This window comes from Pinus tabuliformis, chromosome 5_2 (assembly GCF_031772625.1).
Source record: "Pinus tabuliformis cultivar Carrire ecotype Pingquan chromosome 5_2, CPIR1, whole genome shotgun sequence".
Taxonomy (NCBI): Eukaryota; Viridiplantae; Streptophyta; class Pinopsida; order Pinales; family Pinaceae; genus Pinus; species Pinus tabuliformis.
The window spans coordinates 818410441-818429912 of NC_142306.1; the positions used below are offsets into that span (position 1 = coordinate 818410441).

At 37.3% G+C, this 19472-nt stretch overlaps 1 pseudogene; it reads left to right on the plus strand.

Annotated features, from left to right (window-relative positions):
- LOC149161816 (uncharacterized) overlaps positions 1–18672 on the plus strand; it is a 162622-nt pseudogene extending 143950 nt beyond the window's left edge.
- The last annotated feature ends 800 nt before the right edge of the window (positions 18673–19472 follow it).

The following is a 19472-nucleotide window of genomic DNA, read 5'->3' on the forward strand; positions in this document are numbered from 1 at the left end:
AGCAATTATTAAGGTTAAGGAGAATTTGAATTAATCGCTGCCCTATTACATTCTCCAACACTAACAATGAGTGATAATTATTACAACTTTTTAGGGCAGATATTAAATGCATTGAGATTGTTGTAAATTATCATATTGTTAAACCAACAATTATCAAAAAGGGAAATGTGAAATTCCTCTCCTTGTGGTTGTGCAACTTTAAATGAAATCTTTGTATCTGAAGTACTTCATTAAATTTTGAAGTAATTAGTTTCCAAATATTGCAAAACTTATGATAATTAAACATTATTTGTGAACTTGAACTTGTTCTTGTTGCATTTGTACCCTATTTGAATATCCAAATTGTAGTTATGTTCATGCATCTTAGGATTTGGCTGTCATTCTTTCACTTTAAGATATTATGGTATACCCTGACTAACTTCTTAAAATGTAATGGGGGCATCAAATATAGATGGTAGAAATTTTGACATTATCTTCTCCACTTATTTTCTAGACCCAGATTGTATCAAAAATATTGCTTAAGTAGTTTCCAATTATTGCAGAACTTATGAATAACAAACATTATTCGTGATCTTTTCAAACCTATTCTTATTGTACCTGTACTTTATTTTGATATCAAAATTCCTAATTTTACTTATCTTCATGAAACTTAGGATTTGGTTGTCATTTACTCACTCTAAGATATTTTGTGATCACCTTGACTAACTTTTTAGAAGTTAATGGGGACAACGAATGCAAATTTTAAAAATTGTATTTCTATATTCTCCACTTATTCTCCAGTGCTAGTCTCCTGATACTTCATTGTTGTCTTATCATTGCCAAAATTTGAGAGCTATTATTATTGTATTGCATTTATTTGGAGAACCGTATTTTCTCATGTTAATTTTCTTGCTAACCTAGTGCACGACGATCCATTTACCTAGAATATTATAGATCTACTGAATGAATGCATAGCTACGTTCTTAATATTAATTAGTGGAAGAGAAAAAAACATAACTAATCTCACTAAAATGACAGAACAAATTCTGCCAGTCAAATCAGTTCTTCATTAAAAAAATTTAGAACCTACTTGGGCTTCCATTATGGGATAATAGTTGAACTGAGTAAATTACATGTACAACAATTAGATTTGATCCAACTAATCAAGCTCTCGTTGGTTTATCTGGATCTTGTTACATCCCACTTCCTCAGACCTAACATACGAGAGTATCACACTCCTCACTGAGATGCCTCTCTCAATCTTGTGTTGCTGTATAGTGTGTTTTCTTCCTCTCCTTAGCTTTGCTTTCATATCTTTTTATTGTGCTAAATCTCTAACCCTAATCTTCAAAGTGATTGACGACTGAGATTAGAACTTGCCTCACTTGAGATCAAGGGCTGAGATTAAAACACAATCATTAAAGTAAATATTTTAATTATTCAAATGATTGTTTATCTCAATCAACTAACATAATAATTATGTGCTTTTGAATACATCTTCATATCCATTGTCTATAAGTTAGAATTGTGACCTCAAGAAGGCCCAATTAGGTGGAATTTGGTTGAGGCTTGCTATAGGTTTTAATATTGAACAAGTAATTTCTTTAATTAACAATTGAGTTGTGGTAGGGTAGGTGTGATGCGTGGTGCAAATAGGAAGAGCTAGGAAAAACAATACAATGAATAATGAGGAATATAATAAAGAGATGTGTGCATGTAGGGAAAGGAATGGTTGTCGTAATGATGGTTCCACATTTTCTGACATGTCTGTTTCTAGTCAGAATTAGAAACTCCTGTGCTATTCTTCTTATAGAAGTATCTTACAATTGAAAGATACATTCTTGTAAAACACATGACACCAAAAGATTGTCTTCATGCTTCTAGGGTTTGTGATGTTAAAATAATATTTTTCTTGAGTCAAGAGAGTCATTGTCATTTGTATAAGACCCTATTGGGCAAGTTGTAACAAGTAAAGGATATTAATTTTGAGTCTAGAAAGTCCTAGAAACATCCAAGCACAAGTCGAACCCTGCAGTGACAAGTCGGCCTAGAAGAGGCTATTCGACCACATGGAAAGGCTATAAATACAGGCATCTTCGACTTTCATTTGGACACCAATTCGATCTCTCCCTCAAGAAGCTTGATCTGAAGCCAAGAACAAGAAGAAAGGAAGAGAGGTGGTCTAGAAGAAGAGAGAAACTCAAGGAGAAATCAATAATCTAATTTTGACCATCTTTCTCTCACATGTGCGAAGGATTTAGGGTTTCTGGTGCAGCTACAAGGCCAAAATTGCAAACCTAATTGCAAGTCTGAATCTTAGTTGCAGGAAGGAAAATAATTGAGGCTTAAAAGTCTTAAGGAAAGAAGCAAGCTAGATCGAAGGAAAGAAGCCTAAGATTTGACATCATCTTCCCAGACAAAGTGGTGCTAGGGGTTTTGCAGATCGAAGCTGGGTGCCGAAGTTCAAGTTGGAAACTAGTTGAAGTACGAATGATCCTCGTTGACTTGGTTGATTGTTTGACCTAATGGGAAGGGCTTTAGGGAGGGTTGACTTGGTGCTTGGAGGAGGACTTGGCCTAGGGTTTTGAGTCTTGGTTTTCTCATTAGAAGCAGATTCTATAAGAAGAAAAGAGATTCTTTCTGGGTTTTCCCCTTGAAGAGGTTTTTCCATGGCTTGGAGCCTATATCTTGTGTCCATTGTCTTTATTGTTTTTGCTCTTGATAATTGTTTGATGAAAAGATCTAATAAGGAAACATAAGAAGATAATTAAAGTTCACAAGCAATTATTAAGGTTAAGGAGATTTTGAATTAATAGCTGCCCTACTGCATTCTCCAAATTGGATTCAGAGCTAAGGTGAACAAGAGAAGGCAACTAGAAGATCATCTTGAAGGGTTTGCTTTTCAAGGGAAATCATTTGCAAAATGATACAAGGAAAGAAGTAGAAGGTCTCATCATTGAAGAAAGGAAGGGCAAGTTCTTATTGAAGATTCTAGTACATCATCTTGAAGAAGAGGAAGGATCAAGGAATCTTGGGATCATCATTCACTCTTTGAAGTTGTTCAAAGACACCATTATTGAAAGCATCCTAGAAGTCATCATTTTAGGGCATCTTTGAAGTCTCCTTAGAGGTCTTGAAAACATCAAGATAGACACATCACCAAAAGGAAGGACTCTTGGTTGACAAGTAAGTATCATATTGTCTTCTCAGTCTCAATCTGCAGATCATATGGCCGCATTTTGCAAGGAGAGAAACAAGCTTGTTGGATCAACAAACTTCCTAGCATGGAAGAAGAGGATTGACTTGGCACTCACATAAAATAAAGTCATGGAATATGTCCTTGGTGAGGTAGCTGTACCAATTAAAGATAAGACTCAAGAGTTGGAAAAATACAAGAAGGGAGAAGTAAGGGCCCAAAGAATCATCGTTGAATCTATAAAAGATCATCTTGTTCCCTTTGTTGCTGATTTGAAGACATTCAAGGCTATGTATGATAACTTGGTAAAATTTTACTCTAGGTACTTCAGGCCAAAAAATATCCTTTAGGAATCAACTATATCGAATAAGGAAGTCAAAGGATGAAAACATCACCACTTACCTTATGAGGATCTCACAAATAAGGGACCAGTTGCAAGGGCTTGAGGAAACTATTTCAGACTCTAAAATGACCATTTGTGTATTAAATGCTTTGCCACTTGATTGGAGCAGTTTTGCAACTAGTATCTACTCTAAGAAGGATACTACACCGTTTGATGAGTTATGGGCTCAATTTATCTCAGAAGAATCCAAGATCAAGGCAAAGGATGACACTAAGTCAAATGAAATGTCTCAAGCCTTTATTGCAAGGATCAAGAAGCTAAAGAAAGGGAAGTTTGGAAAGTCCAATAAGAAGTTAGATATGTCCAAGATTCAATGCTATGGATGCAATGAGTATGGAAACTTTAAGAGGGATTATCCAAACAAGAAAGATAACAAAAGAAAGAAAAGAAGTGAAGCTTACATAGCTGAAGAGAAGGGAGAACCTGAGAAGATGCTGGAAGGAGAAGATTCCAAGGATCGTTACTATTGAAGGAAGCTCCATCTCTGTCATGCTCTTTATGATTTGTCTTTCTTGTATTAAGTAGTACGTAGAGTAGTATGCATTGTTGCATTCTCTAAAAGAAGTATTTATTTGTGTAAAAGCATGGCATCGTAGATAGAGCATATGATAAGTAGAGAAATTAGAATCTACTTGATTAATGGATTTGGAAAAGACCATCTAGTTTAAAAGGAATGAGAAGATTGGAACTAAGTTGCACAATACGGGGAAACGACTTAGGTACGAAACATGACACCCCCAAATTTTGGAACGGGGAAACACAATATATATATATATATATATATATATATATATATATATATATATATATATATATATATATATATATATATATATATATATATATATATATATATATATATATATATAAGGAAATTTAAGAAATATGAGCAATCATAAACCATACATGATACATTATAAATTATTACATTATGATTAAATTGTACAATGTTAATGCATAAACTATAAGTCTCTAAATTTACGTCACATTTACTCATGAATGATCACATAATGAAAATAGCAATATCCAAAATCAACCATGAGAAATTTCTAATTTCTTGTCTCATGCTTGATTGTGAGTCTCCACCTGCATAGTCAAACGACCTTAGTGCTCTTGATTAAATACAAGTTCCATATCCTAGTACCCTAAGTGCTCTTGATTATTGGGAGTCTCCCCTGCATAGAGGGCTTGGTCCTCTTGGTTAAATTCAAGTTCTATACCATATTACATGACAACATCCAATGGAAACATTGCAATCCCCCCAATCCTGAAATCCTGAAAAAATGATAAGTCTGCTAGATTTTGAGTGAGATCTAAAAATTTACTTTCTCCATATGAAATCCAATGAGGGCGAAACAACTCTCAAACATCCTGAGCCATTTCATGGTTAAGGAGAATGTCACTTTTACTTTAAGAATTTAACATTACCATGAACTGCATATCAACACTAGGGCCATAGGCCTAAACATTAGGCTGACCATTCAAAAAAAATTGTTTCCAATCTTCAATAACTCTCTTTATCACTCCTAAATTGGTAGAGAGCGAAAATAAAAAATAAAAATGAAAAATCAAATGAAAAAACTGAAGAAAAAAAAAATCACTTTATTGCTGAAACGTGGTTGTACTATCTGGAAACACTTTTCAGGCCGTACTGGGCCACATTTCCCCCACGTGAAATGTGGTGGTACAACCTGAAATGTGTTTCCAAGTTGTACCAAACGCGTTTCCGTGTCGTTTCTGCCTAGAAATGGGCTCCAACCCAACGTTTCCTGCAACATAGGATTGGAACCATATTGCATATAATTGTTCATCCAAACATTTTATAACATCATGTTAGAGGTAATGATTTTGCAAAGAAGGATCATTGAGATCCTATAAGAACCATCATTTTGGAAGGTTCTTGGAAATATCATTATGACATGACTAGTATATATTCCATCTAAAATGGAAACAATACTTTTGAAGGATGAAAGAATGTAGATGGACAAGTTGCAATTTGAAGGGCATAATGGAAGTCTTTCTACTTCTAGGAAAAGGAACCTATCTTTGATAGGTACAAGAAGCAAGCTCGTTCAAGAAAATATGGCTAGATGATCATATGGAAGCTAAGGAATGCATATTTTAAGTAAATCTTCTCTAGGGAAAGGTTCATATCTACAAGAATCTTACAAAAAGAGTTGGATATAGAAGTATTCTCGGTAAGTCTTCCATTTGGTTGCATGATGCTTAAAAGAAGAAATGCTTTGGAATGCATGGACATCAAGACTCTCTCACAAGATTGCATGAAAATGACAATATTGATCAACATCAATTATAATCTCTGAAAGAAAGAAGGGGAGTCAACAACGATAACTCCTTGGGAGATATTGTAGCTTGGTAATCAAGTTCAATCCATGGGCACTTTGATTAAAGTGAATACATGGAGAAGGGTACTTGTACTATATGGAGATGGATCATGCGAAAGGATGTTGATCTCAAAGAACACAAGTAAGCTAATGATTTGATGAGAAGGCCATCATGATAAGGTAAGTCTAATATATTTTGATATTGGTTATCTAGTCAACATATTGTTTTATTTCCTGGAAGGATATTGCAGGAATACATGATGACAATTGAGGCAATTTCAACTGTTGGTGTTGAATTCAATTCAAAGAACATATGGATTGAGTATATGATTTTGGAAATTATGTAGTCAAGATGTTTACTTCATGATCTTGGATTGAAAGGTAGCAGTGTAAGAAGATAACTTGATCACTTTCATGTTTAAATGGAACAATGATGGGCTCAATATAATGCCTTCATTAATGATGAAAGGAAAGTGATATGTAAGATTGATGCTCTGAACCTTGTCATAATATTAAATGAAGAAGATGACTCCAGAACATGCAGGAAGAAAGAAAGCTCAATATGATGAGATACAAAGGAAAGAAGGAGCCATGCAACTATCTCCTTGAAGAACTGGTCGCTGATACACTTATGGAAACAAGCTAAATACCTTGTGGTTATGACTTCCCAATTGAATGGAAGTTAAGAATCTCCTCTATATTTGAGAGGAAGTAAAAGGACTCTCCTTGAATGCATGAAAAGGAGCGAGGATAAATTCCCTAATCAAGAGGGAAAGAAGATCTCCTCTTTGGTTGAGAGGGAGTGATGACGGACATCACATTTGTGTTCTCTACTTCATGTGTCATGCACTTGACCACGACTAACAACCGTACATCTAAGTGAAGGCCAGGGAGAGAGAATGGTGGTTGGAGGATTGGATAAGCATCTGCGATTTCCTTGAGGATAGAAAATCCAAGATAGGAAGTGGACTGACACTCTTTGAGGATTGGATAGGTATCCAAGATAAGAGTGGTCGAAGAGGACTAATATTCTTTGAGGATTGGGAATCCAAGATAAGAATAGTCCTAAAAGGACATACCTAGTGAACATCTATATGTGGTATGTACCTGTAGAGGTAGTGTGGTATCTCACTTAAAGCCTCCCAGCATTATGCTCTTGTATAAATAAGAAAGAGCTTTTCAAAGTTAAGGCCTTACAATGTTGACAATGCTAGTCATGATGTTTGATGCTTAGAGATGGCTTACCAATTCGACTCTTCTTATGAGAATTCTTCAGTTTGAGAATAACCTTGTAACATGAGTACAATTTTGAATACCTCCCTAGTTAAGAGAGAGTGTTGGAAAATGTAACTAGTTTCGATCTTCATAATTGTCAATGTACTCAAATCACTATGTATATCTTATGTTACAAGAAAAATAAGAAAGAAAAATATTATTTTAAGCATGTGTTTCTTGCTTCATTTTTGATAGTCATCTAGGTAAAGAATGTTCAAGATGCTTCTAGAGTTTGTCATGTCAAAAGAATATTTTTCTTGAGTCAAGAGAGTCATTATAATCTGTATAAGACTCTATTTGGAAAGTTGTAACAAGTAAAAGATTTAATTTTGAGTCTAGAAAGTCCTAGAAACCTCCAAGCACATGTTGACCTTGGCAGTGACAAGTCGGCCTAGAAGAGGCTATTTGACCTCATGGAAAGGCTATAAAAATAGGGAACTTGGACCTCATTTGGACACCAATTCGACCTCTCAAGCAAGAAGTTTGATCTGAAGTCAGGAACAAGAAGAAAGCAAGAGCGAAGGTCTAGAAGAAGAGAGAAGCTCAAGGAGAAACCGAACCTCTGATTTTGTGACCATCTCTCTCTCACACGTCAAAGGATTTAGGGTTTCTAGTACAACTACAAGGCCGAAATTGCAGACTTAATTGTAGGTCCGAATCTTAGTTGCAGGAAGGACAAGAATTGAAGCTTAAAGTCTCTAAGAGAAGAAGCAAGCTAGATTGAAGGAAAGAAACCTAAGATTTGACATCATCTTCCCATACGAAGTGGTGCTAGGGTTTTTGCATGGCTGAAGATTGCAGGTCGAAGTTGAAGCTGGAAACTAGTTGAATCAAGATTGATCCTCGTTGACTTGGTTGATTCCCGACCTAATTGGAAGGGCTTCAGGGAGGGCTGACTTGGTGTTTGGAGGAGGACTTGGTCTAGGGTTTTGGGTCTTGGTTTTCTCATTTGAAGCAGATTCTATAAGAAGAGGAGATTCTTTCTAGGTTTTCCCCTTGGAGGGGTTTTTCCCTGGTTTGGAGCCTATATCTTGTATCCATTGCCTTTATTATTTTTGCTCTTGGTAATTGTTTGATGAAAATATCTAATAAGGAAACACAAGAAGATAACTAAAGTTCACAAGAAATTATTAAGGTTAAGGATAATTTGAATTAATAGCTACCCTAATGCATTCTCCAACATGCCACAGGGTTGACACTTCATTCTTTAATCCCAGCGTAGGTAACTTGTGCTAAATTCTTGATTCTTGAGCCACTGCACATGAATAATTTTCTCTGACAGCGTGCTACTAACAACATTATTCCAACCTTGAGTTTGTAGCCTTAGACCAAGTGATTCTACTTGAGTTTCGACTTGTTCCTCACCTCCGAACTTGAGCTGGAGTCTCCTCAATTTGATCGCTGTAATTTCCTAAAAATGCGGACCAGACTCTCCTTAAATCTCGAGCCTGAAGCTCCTAAAAATTTGCCTCGAAATTTGTGGTGAGGCTGTTATAGGACTTGGAGTTTTAATGTTGATCCTTTCTGCTATGAAACTCGAGCTGGTAGGTGATGTCACTTGCTATAGGTTTATCCTCTCCTTTAGCAATCACTGCTCTCACAACCTCCTCCTCCTCTTCTTGCTCTCCTTGCTCTTCTCTTCAAATGCATATGAAGAATAGGGAGCTCTCATGCCTTTTTTGTCCATTTTAGCCTAACCCTTTTGATCTATGGATGAGATTAGATCTTAACTCTCGTAGATCAATGGTGGAGATCTAATCTTCACTTGACCCCCTTTTTTATGTGCCCCCCCATTAATTTGCTCCTTAGTCACTTTAATTTTGTTGTACCTTGTACCTTTTTCACATAAACTCAACTTCAAAAAATAGCGACTTTAATAATATAAAGTACATAGTACTAACGTACCTCATAAAGTGACTTTTAAGTCACATGACTTTAATAACTCAAAGTCACTTACTAATAAGGTGTTTACATGTGTTTTCCTAGGCAAAAGGCAAAAGCACTAGGAAATACTGCCTTGGTACCTTTTCTCAAAAGTCCCTCTTATCGAGGAAGGTGTTTCTCACCACTCCCATATTGTCTTTGAGATACACATGCTTGACACTTGGCAATGACTTGGTGACAATATCGACAACTAGCTCCTCAGTGGATATGTACTCAAGCTTCAATGCTCCTCTTTGAACCCAATCTCAGATGAAGTGGTACTTGATATCTATGTGCTTTGACTGATCATGAAATACTGGATTCTCCTTGAGTTTAATGCAAGTCTTATTATCATAGTATATTGTAGTCTGTCTCATCCTTTGACCAAATTATCCACACAACAACTTGTGAAGACAAATAGCCACCCAACTGGCTTGACTAGCTGCAATGTGCTCGACCTCTGCGGAATTTAGTGCCACTGATCTCTGTTTCCTACTGAACCATGACACAACTGTCGAACCCAACCTAAAACAAACGTCTAGAAGCACTCTTCCAGTCACTAGCACTGCCAGCCTAATCTAAGTCTGTACAACCTGTCAACCCACTCTATCCCCTTAGATACAGTCTAGTCCACAATCCACTGTGCCTTGAAGATACTGTAATACATGTTTTGTAGCCACCCAATGCACCCTCATGGGCTCCATCCTAAACTGACTCAATGTGTTGACTGCGAAACAAATATTTGGCCTAGTGTTGACTAGATACATCAATGAACTGATCAAATGATGATACATAGTGGGGTTCACCAACTCAGAATCTGAAGCATGTAGCTTCTTCTAGTTGGTGATCATTGGAGTAGCCATAGGCCTCCAATCCTCCATACGAAATCTCCTCAGTATGCCCCATACATATTTTCCCCGACCCACAAAGATATGCCCATCCTCTTGCCAAGCCTCCAACCCCCAAAAAGTAATGCATCAGTCCCATGTCGGTCATATCAATCTCTTGAAGCAAGGCCCCTCTTACTATGCTGAATGAGTCTCTCCTCTCTTGTAATAAAAAAATCATCCACATACAGAACCAAAATGAGTGGATCCTCACCAACCATAATGAAATATAGGTTCGAGTTTGCATCACTCTTATGGAAACCCAACTATTACAAGTAAGCATCACTCCTCTCATACCATGCTCTCAGTGCTTGCTTCCATCCATATAATGTTTTATTAAGCCTACACACATGAAACTCTCTCCCATGCACCTCAAATCCCTGTGGATTCTCAATGTACATATCCTGCTTTATCTATGGCATGATCTGTGGCTATGAGGAAAATGGAGTTTGGTGGAGTTGATTGTGGCCACGAGGAGACAGCGATTGCTGTTTTGAATAGCGTAGAGGGTGAAATTTCTTGGTGTTTGTGACAGTGAGATTGGAGAGCTCTCCTGAGGCAACAAACAATTGTTTACGACTACAAACATATACTGCATGCCAACATAAGTTCCTTGTGCATCAAAAGTTGGGGTGCTATAAACTGAGTTTAGTTGTAAGGTCAATAGTATTAATATAGTAGGTTCTATTGATGCAACAACATTAGTTATAAATCTAAACTATAGTGTGATATTGGAAGAGTTTTGGATTTTTAACCTATTATGTTTTGTTGAATCTTGCCTTTCTGTATAAGTTGTTGGTGAAGTCAACTATTTTGAGTATACAGTGTCGGCACTCAATATTATCTCTACTTGAAAAATTAAAGAAATATTGTTATATGAATTTAGTTTACAATTTTTCATGTGCTCTTTTTGACCCTAAGGGATATTACAAATAATAGCTTCTTAGAAGTCTCTTGCCCACTCATTGGTCCAACTCACCCACTTGATCATAATGATCTTCCAATGAAGGTGTAGGTCAACAACCATGGGGTACTTTATCCATTGTTTCATACAAAGTGCTTACATTCAATGCTTTTGATATTTAGGTAAGTGTCATTGTTTGAAATTAGATAATGAATCATGATGCTCGATAGTTATAGTTGTTGCTTCATTTCACCTTGATCATCATCTCATCCTTCTAGTAAAGTGAAAATTCCTTGGGGCCTTTCTCTTGTTGTCTAGGAGGGGCACACATAGGAGGTTGTGATTGATGTAGTGTGTCCACATCCCTCCATACTTAACACTTACCATTTATCCTTGATCCATTATCCATTCTTTTGTTTGGTTGTCAGTTGCATGTACTAGTTCCCTATTTGCCTCATCTTATAAGGAGACGAGCTGGAAAAATGTCTAGAGGTTGATGCCGCTGCAAAAGAAAGAGTGTTAAAAACGTATCCTAATTTAAAATGAAAAAAAGTGGCAAGGGATAAATGGTGATTAAAAGCCAAGTAATCTGTGCTCTACCCTCCCATGTGAGGCCATCACCCTAGTCCCATGCATATCACACCTATCAAAGTAAAAGGGACTTGAAGAAACATACCAACCCTTATGAGCGATAAATTGCCTATGCGAAAAGGGGATTAAAATGAAATGAAAGCTTGCCAAGCAAGCCAAATTTAAGCAAAGAAAAAGGTTAAGTAATGGGTGGAAAAAACAATGCCGAGGAAAGGGTAACTCAAGTAATGCAAGTGATCCCTCCATAAAGGTGGTCATAGATTATGGTCTTAGATAATCCATGTATAAGACTATAATGCCTCTCATGAAATACACCCCAAACAATATCACTTATAACTCACGCCTATTGATTGAAGGGTCGGCCTAGGAACCTCTCACCCCCCTAGGGATGGAAGCATGTGATAGGGACATTTGATGATCCTCCCATACCTATATCTATCAACTTGTATAAGGCTATAAACTTTTGTGTAGTTATGATACTTCATGTGATATATGAATTTGACATTAAATGTGGTCTACTTTTTATGCTTCAATGACTCTTATGTCCATACTAGAAGACCTTACGTGATTCTTTGGATCTTTCCTTTGATGATGATCCATAGTCTTTTGGAAGACGTTGATGATGCCTCCCTCATACTTTGTGGATGTTGATGACATGCCCTTTGGATGGATTTGCACCATACCTTGGAAGATTGCACACTGGTTGATGGATGTTGAGATTGATGATGACTTGGCATGTACCCTAAGACACTCCTCCATCTTCGACACCTTGGAGCTAGGGCATTGCTCACTGATGATGACATGACATCTGATGTGGGCTTAGTACTTTTGATGTTGCGACATCCGATCTGATGGGGAGACATGCCCCTTGACCATTCATTGGACCTCTTGATGGAGAGACATGTCTTTTGAGGGTGATATCACCCTTTTTAAGCCTATGCACCCACAAAGTGGCCTTTTTGAGGGGATTTTTCATGTTATTTCATTGTATTTTCACATTTGAGGTGATATTGGGGGTTAACTAATTGGACTAAACCTCTTGGTTTCCCTCATATAAATAGGGGAGCACTTGGTTCATTTCATCATTGTACAACTTGAGAGATGCACATCTCTTGGACTGTATCTATTTTCTCTAATTCACTATGGATGTGGATTTGATCTCTTTTCATGGATTTTTATGGTGAAGCTTGGATGAATGCATGGTAAAACAAGTAGGTTAACTTCTTTTATCTTGGTTTCATGTTTTATTGGATGGATGATGCATGTATTAAGCATGTTAGCATGATATTTGTTTCATGATCCTTGTTAAACTAACCCTTCTTCCAAGACTTTGAGGAAGTAGCATGTTAGTTCCTTCCCTTAATCTATCTTTGAAAATTTGAGATCCTTGATTGAACCCCTAGGGTAAGTAGATTAACTTATATCTCTTTGAAAATTTGAGAGCCTTGACTCAAACCCTAGGGTAAGTAGGTTAACTTGCCCAAGCTCTTTTGAATCTCGTTTCTACTCTAAAGTTGCCCTAAGTAGTATGTTACTAGACCCCATTAGCCCTAGGTTGAGAGGACACTAGTATTCTTTTTTGTGACAATCCATAAAACCCTAAAAATCATTATAAATAAAGAAATTATTCTAGGGTAAATTAGCATTTATTTACAGTAAGTTCACACATTTTTTACATTTATTGATTTGGACATTGATGTCTTAGGATTAGGAATTGTCTGGAATTGATTGGATAAGTACAAATGGCATTCTATGTGCAACTTCCAACCATTAGTTGGCGTTGATGTCTAGGGTTTAAGTGCTATTATGTGCCCTTCTGGCCATAGAAACTATTGTAACGTAATCTCTTATTTACTCATAATTTCAGCCATCATTTTACATTTTATTATCACAGTTTTTGGGGCTAAATTTGCTGCTGTTATAAACTATTGTATTGCTGCAAATTCTAATTTAAAGAGCTAGTTTATGACAGCCAAGTGTAATTTCTTGATTGTGTGTGTTTGGGAACCTATTTGAGCCTTTATTGGTTTACCTAAGCCTTTAGATTGAACCATAGGAACCTTTGAACTATAATCTTGAAATTAGTCTCAAATTCACCCCAAACCCTAGTTTCCTATTCTTGGCTAGAAATCATTCAAAGACCCTTAGTTTCACTTAGCTTAAGGTAATTGGGTTATTTAGTCCCTAATACCTACTAGGGAAACCTTTCTTATATTAGATTATGTCCATCACTAAAATGAGGGGAGTTGTTGCTGATGTGAGAGTGGTGACACTTCCATTGTTGCACTTGATCTAGGTTGCCTAGTGAGGCTTTGCGCTAGGATGTTAGATTTTGCTGTAATAGGATAAATAGGTGCACAAAGGAGTAAAGAAAATAAATTAAAAATTCCAAAACTACTCCCTTTTGTCATTTCCTAGTGTGTCCGACCAACCTTCTGTTGTAGTCGTTACAACACCACCCAAAATTCTAGCCTGTACATCTAAAATTTGGGCCCCCCTTTATCTTTTCAAGGTTTTCATGGATATTTCCTATTGTATCACTTGCCTAGCTATCACCGGAGGCCAGGGTTGATCATGCTTGCATCAAGATATGCATGCTACTCCTCGTCCTTGCCCTCATCTTACATAAATTCATTATGGTCTACAACTCATATAGTCAAGCAACCTTACAAAATCCTTAGCCTTGCTCTTGTTTTGGTTTCACATGGATTAACTTCTCTTGATCTGTCTCCACCAGTATTCATTATGGTTTTTACCGATCTTGCGGGTATAAATATTGTGTTATCCTACATCTTCTAGAAGGAAGCAGAAATGTTGTTCATTTTTCATCTTTTTTCCCACATGAATTTGCTCTAGCTTTGTCAACTATTGGATATAGTGGAAGCCTCATGTGGTAGTATGGGGATTATATCAGTGCTAATGACTTTATAGTAAGCATTGAGAAAGCAAGGGTAGATCTTCATTCTCAAGAAGTGTTATCAAATTTGGTCTCACTCGAGCATGAAGGAAAGTGTGACCTTTTCCAAGGAAAATGGGTACATGATTCTCATGGGCCTTTATATAAGAATGATTCTTGTCCAATATTGACACAAGCAAAAAATTGCCAAGGTGATTCAGTTGTCGGAAATCAGATGGAGTCAATGATGTGCATAATGTGGCAGGATGAAACTCCCAAAACAAGGGAAACAAAAAAATGCAACACTGGGTTTTTTTCATTCTTAGTCTGTCACAGTCATCCGCATATGGTCTGCATGGCTGGTACACACTTCATCAGAAGCCTTCCAATTTGCACCAGAGGGTCTTACCAAATTGCATCTTGACAAAATTGATGAAACATTTATGGATTATCTTCCTACATTTGATGTTTTAGTTATATCATCTGGCTACTGGTTTACAAAAAGGGCAGCTTTTCTATACAAAGACAATGTTGTGGGTGGACAGCTATGGTGGGAAAAAGGCCACGAACGCAAAATTGAAAATGCTGAAGCATTTGCTATTGCCACAGAAACTGCATTGAAAGGCATTGTTTCCCATCCAGATTACAAGGGATTAACAATTTTCTGTACCTTTTCTCCCGATCATTATGAAAGAGGTGCCTGGAATACTGGAGGCTCTTGCACTGGTAAAGTGAGACCTTTTATAGATAATGAAGTTGTTGCCAATGGTTTCACTGACTTGATGAAATCACGCCAACTATATGCGTATGAGGAAGCCAAGAAAAGTTTGAAAAATATGTCCAAATTGATATTGGTGGACATAACTTCTATTATTGCGTTTAGAGGAGATGGGCATCCAGGACCTTACAGGAGTCCTGACCCTAATAAGATAACAAAAAGAGGTCCAAATGGACGACCCCCGCCCCCAGGATTGTCTACACTGGTGTATGCCTGGCCCTGTGGACACCTGGAATGAGTTTGTCTTTGAAATTATAATAGATTTCATCTCACGTGATAAGCTACTTTGTCTCCTTCCACAAAATTCTAGCCTCATCGCAAATTGCAATTTCCATTTGCAGTGGCAGTCCCACTCAATGTTGCACGAAGCGGGGACGTGAAAGCGTCATTTTCCAAAAATCTAGGAAGCGAAGCATCTCGAAAGCGTCTACTATATATATATAATTATTTTATATATTTTTTCATTTATATTAAAAAACATCCAAAATACCAAATTAGTTGTAGAAGACATGAAAACATGCATATTTTTACATAAATCAAGATAGATATGGAATCCATTGTACATCAATGATTAATTAATCCAGCATCAACCATATACAATCTAGATTCCTCTTTTCTTGTCTAGCCTTTGCCTCTACTTCAGTTATATATATAATATGGTAGAGAAAGCTTAACAAGCCTGATCAATAATTTTGACTTGAGTGAAGGGTACATAATTGCTAAGACCATGACAAAGGAGTTCAACAATAAATAACACCAACACTGAGGTACATATAGGTCTTGTTGCTCTTGATTAAATGCCAATCACATGCCCTCATACATGATATAATCCAATGAAACACCACAATCCCATTGATCCTGAAAATTGTTCAGTCTGTTGAATTTTGAATGGGATATGAAATTCTATTTTCTCCATATGAAGTCTGATGAGGTTGGAATCACTCAAACATCCTGAGTCATTTCATGGTAATGTTAAAAATTTAAGTAAAAGGATGGAGATGAAAGACAAAGAAGAATGTCACTTTTACTTTAAGAATTTAACATTGCCATTAGGGAGCATCTAGAAAGTGTCTAGGGAGCATCAAGGGGTACCTTGGGAGTATTCGGAAAGTGTAGTTCCTCATAGAACAGTTCGAAATTTCCAAAAACAAAAAATCAAAAAAATCCCCACGGAACCGTCCACCTTCTCTTGGATCTGCTCACGATCTGTGGTGGATACACGCCCGAACCTCCACAGATCCGCACCCGATCCTTTCCGAATCCATGGATTGGGAAATAGGAACTGCAGATCGGGTAGTAGGAGCCACGGATCGGGTCCCCACGAATCCAAATTTGCAGGAATCGCCAAAAAAAGGCGGAATCGCGGATCCGATTTTCCAATCCATGATTCCGCCGAAGAATCGGTGGCGGATCCGTACGGGACGCGGATCTGCCTTTGGATCCTGGGGGGGGGGACGGTTCCTGCAACACTGGTCCCACTAGCCACTACAAAAAATATTTGTGACCTCCTATAGGCACTTTTCATTGTAGGTCGCAAGTCGCATTTTGTGTTTACAATGATTCCTCATTGTGATCTTCAAATGCTATTTGTGACCTCACTGAGCCTTTAAGTGTGATAAATCTAACGCACACCTCCTAGATGCGACCTCTTGGTAAGTAATGGCTGTCCACTATAATTATTGTTTCTTGCTCAATTGCCAAGCATTCAAATCATTTCATTGCCTTACTCTTGCTTCCTTATATCTTTAAATACAAGTTCTCTTCCCTGCTACCTTTGCGCCCAACCATCAAACTCTTGCTTTTGACCTCTCATCAACTCATGAATTTGTTCTCTAATATAGTCATCAACCCTCCTACTATTTCCAAGGCTTGACTCTCGCGATTTTTCTTGCATAAACCCTTGTCTTCCGAGTTATTTACAGATACCCCTAATTGCATAGATGCATTTCCTCGAGTTTTGTAATGTTTTGAAACACATATAGTCTTATTGAAAAGGGCTTTATGTATTATGTATGATGGTCGAGTCACGTACTGAAACTGTGTAAGTCTCCTTGTTGGCATAGATTCTCTACACTCTGTGGCATAATCCCTTTGTGGCATAATTCCTGTATCAAGCACATTCAAATACTTACACCTTCCTCACAAGCTAAACTCACTGTCTTTGCACCCGCATCCTGAACCACAAGTTTTAAACAAGTCGCAAGTCACTAAGATCACAATTGTAAATGCGACCTGCGATAAAGCAGTGGAATTCGACCAGATTTAGATCACAAGTCGCATTCACAAGCCTCTTTAATTAATGGCTGTAGATGTGATTCACACTAATGAAATGAAGTGTGACCTGCTCTGCATTTTAAAATTGCGACTTGCACTTCTAATGAAAAATGTGGCCTGTCCTGTGAGTGAGAAATGCGACTTGCCTGGACTTTCAATCTATCATGCAAAGGTGCTGTGATAAAAGGAGCGATGAGCCATTTAAACGACGTATTGAAAGACCATTGAAAATGGTTGCGTTGAAGGATATATTAAAGGCAACATTAAAGATCATGGTAAAAGACCATTCATGGGTGCGTTGAAAATCATTTAAAGACCAACATATAGTTGCAGTGAAAGGTAATTTACCAACATACACAATGATTATTAGGTTCGTTAGAAATCCTCAAACACCATGGTAGTCATCGATGATTTAATGAATTTTGTATGTGGATCTACGAGTGGACCAATGATGTATTGGCACACTTAGTATTCGAGAAGGTAAGTGCTGGTAAAGTAACATATGTCGTGGGAGAAAATTTAGTATTGGAGAAGAAAGTGTTTGATCGATGTTACTTGCTGAGGGCTTTAAGGCACTTGATAAACAATTTGGAGGGCCAACATTATGGTTGGGGAAAAAGCATTTTCCTCATGGATCCCAACTTGGAGTGCCTACACATCGTGTAATTCTCCCACAACCTCTCTGAGAAATGGATCAAGGTGTTCAAAAACTTCTAGATATTAGATTTCATCCTAATGGATTGGCTCAGCTTTTCTGCAACTCGAATGAAGCTCCAAATGAATAATCTAATAGTTGGAACGACAACAGAATTGGTTGGCCATGATTGTCAGACACAAGCAATCAAATATGCTGCAGGAGGTGCAAGCCTAATATCTTATGGTGGTAATCTAGTAAAGGTGCATGATTCAACTTCAGGAGCTTGTCTCTATACATTGGGACTTATGGCAGATAATGTGGTTTTTAAATTTTTAGTTGGACATAAAAGGAAAATGAAAGAAATGGCTCTTAATATCTGGCAATCTTGTCTTTTGGAAACAAGTGTTGGTGAAAGTGATGCTCAATTTCTTCTATGGAACGTTCTTTCAAGAGAACTTGCTATTGATATAAATGTCAATATGAGGCAAAACGATTTTGTTCTTCCCTCTGATGATGCTATGGAGTTCATTTTAGCATTTTTGTTGCTTCCAATCTGTATAGGTTCTTCAAGATCTAGAAGTTAGATTCATTGTTTGTTATAGCATTTGATGGAGTTCTTCCATGTGGTCTAGGATGAATTAAGTGGTCGAACTCTCATAAGAACTCAAATGCTACTTGAGGTGATAAATTTCTGTTCCTGCTCTCCATCCTTGGTTGCAAATGTGTTGTAGTATGTTGCTACCTACAAAGCAGACAATATTGATGTAAACAATCCAGAAGAACCCAATACTGATGTCTCTGGTTGGAGGATAATATCTCTCAGTACTAGCTCAAAACATCAGAGTCACGAGTGCAGTCTTGGGGTGTTGATGTTAGAACTTACAGCTTGACAGCTTAAAGCCAAGGATAGAACATTAGTAAGCTTAAGTCAGAGCTAGTCAGCCTAATTCAGAGGTTGGGCCTCCAATGTCTGATGGTGCAAATTTTGGTTTAAACTTCATTTGATACAATAGGTGAATTCTCAATAAGAGAGGATCAAGTGATGGACCCTTGTTTCATATATCTCAAGGTAGCACTCTCATGAAAGGATGGCATGTGGCATGAATAAATGATCCAAGGACAACTTGAAGGAATATTTTTAACCATCCAAGGAGGTAGCAGGCAAATAGACATGCAATACAACAAATGAACATTGCAACCCTGCTCATCAACTCATGCAAGTCTCCATGACTTTGCAACAACATTGGAAACAAGTACTCTAGGGTTTCCAATAACCATCTTTATTCTCCTCATAACTTCTCTTCTATCATAATGTAAATATTTCTCATCATAATGCCAACAACTATGCAAAAATCATTTGAGCATGTAATAGTTATTATACATT